Consider the following 2252-nt stretch of genomic DNA (forward strand, 5'->3'; position numbering starts at 1 on the left):
GCTCCCAAAAATGGCTCCGGAGCCAAGCGCTCGTCAGGGCGGCGGCGGCGGCAGCACGGTGCTGCCGCAGGGCTGAGGGCCGGGACACCCCTGTTGCCGCCCCCCCCTTGTGCTCTTCACCCTTTGCCTCCCCCTTCCCCTTTTCTTAGCGCTTTTGGGGCTCTTCCCAGCGCGGGTTTTCAGCATCCTTGCGAGAACGAGGGCTGGGAGCAGCCGGGCTGAGCTCGGCCGCATGGGGAGGGCGCAGCRCTGCGCTGGCCTGCCGCCGCCGCTCCGGGTGCACGTGCAGCTGCCGGACATGGAGCCGCCACCACGGACGCGTGCACGGCTCCACGGCGTCCCAGAGGTGGGAGGGAGCCACCCGCGAGGCCCCTTCCGCACCACTGGGAGCGGGATGGGGAGCCGGGGCTGTCCGGAGCCGTCCGGGGTGCCAGCCCCTGGCCCGTGTACTGGCCTCCGCACAGCCGGCTGCGGCTCCACGAGGCGCCGGACGCTTCCCGGACACCCGGAGCCGCAGCCCGGCCCGGGGCGCCGACTCACGTGGCCAAGGCRTCGCAGGTCTGTCCCAGCTGCTCCCGGAGCCCAGCCGTTTCCCGACGCAGCTCCTGGGCGGGGAGAGGAGCGTTCAGGCGGCACAGGGCTCCCGAGCGTGGCGCGGGGCACCGGCTGGGACGGCGGCGGCGGCAGCCGGGCTCTGCCGGGACGCGAGGCGCTGCCCCAGGGACCCCGGAGCAAGCAGGGCGGTTGGAGCGGGGCCGCTACCTGCACGGCGCGGCGGTGCTCCTCCAGGCTCGCCTGCAGCTCCTCCGCCTGCTGCGTCCTCTGCCGAGGGCGCGCGGCCGTGAGCGTGGGGACGGGGCCCGGCAGGGCTTTGCCCCGGCGGGCAGGGAGGGCGCGAAAGACCCCCGGGAGCCCCGTCCCCAGTGCGGGACCCTTGGCCGGGGCGCCGGGAGGGAGAGGGGCCACACCGGAGAAAACGGGCTTAAAAGGGGGCTTTGCAGGCCGAGCACGGCTCCGGCGTAGGGCAGTACCAGTCGCCCAGGGCGAGCGCGGCCGGGCCTGCTCCCGTCCCGTCCCATCCGGCAGCCGAGGAGTCTCAGCCGAACGGGAGCGGGGCTGCGGCTGGGGAGGGCAGGCCGGTCCCACGGCAGGCGCCGGGGCGTCAGGACAAGGCTGCAGCGGCGGCGGGAGGCTCCAGCCCGGCACCGCGGCCCAGCCGTGCTCCGCTCACCTCTGCCAGCGCCGCCTCCCCGCGCGACAGCAGCTCCTCGCGCTGGTGCAGCCGGGTCTGGGCAGAGGAAAGGGGGAGCGTCAGGGCCATCCTGGTGCCTCGCGCGCCCCAAACGGGGGCTCGGAGCAGCCGGCTGAGCCAGGACGCGCCAGCTCTGCGCGGCATCGGCATCGCGGCGGAGCGCGCTGGGCCGATCCTGCCTGCCCCAAGAGCTGGAGGCTTTGCAATGCCCTGGGGCTTCCTCCCGCATCGCAGCAGGCGTCCAGAGCCTTCGAGGGCCAGAGGGGCCGGAGGAGCCGGAGGTTCCGGCTGCCGCCATTGCATGGACCCCGCGGCTCCCCTGTGGCCGAGGCCTCGCAGCCGCCTGGCACCTGCGGATCGGACCTGCTGCAGCGCCGCTCTGGGCGCCGTGGAGCTAAAGCAAACAGGATAACGTGCCCCGGCGCCGCGTGGTTCGCGGGCGGAAAGCGCTGCGGCAGGATGTCGCAGCGGCCCGAAGCACCGCGGGGGTCACGCGAGGCCGGGACCCGGCTGGCTCCGGCTGCCGGAGTGAGTTGGCGCCGCGGTCCGGGGAGGGAAGGGGCCAGCTCCACCCGGAGCTCCCCGAGCCGGGGCTGCGGACCGTCCTCGGCCCCGGCGAACACGCCGAGCGCGGCAGCAAGTGGCCGGGGGCGTCGGTGCCCGGCTCCGGCCCTGCTGCCACGCCGGTACCTCCAGGTCGGCCTTCTCCGCCGCCAGCGCCTGCATCCTCTGCCTCGCCCGGTCTCCCTCCGCGAGCAGCTTCCTGTTCTGCTCGGAGCAAACGGCCGCCGATCGTGGGTTAGCGTCCGGCAACCCGTTTGGCCGCCGCCACCAACCCGCGCGGAGCGGAGAGGGGCCGGGAGAGGGGCCCGTGGCCTCGCCCTGGTTCCTGCCGCTCCGGGGGTGCCCGCGGCGGGATGCCCGGATCCCCGCTGCCTCTCGCCGTCCTCACCTCCTCCCGCAGGCTGCCGGCTTGCGCGAGGAGACCCTGCTGCTCCCG

Source organism: Apteryx rowi, unplaced genomic scaffold (genome assembly GCF_003343035.1).
Source record: "Apteryx rowi isolate R43461 unplaced genomic scaffold, aptRow1 scaffold_1982, whole genome shotgun sequence".
NCBI lineage: Eukaryota > Metazoa > Chordata > Aves > Apterygiformes > Apterygidae > Apteryx > Apteryx rowi.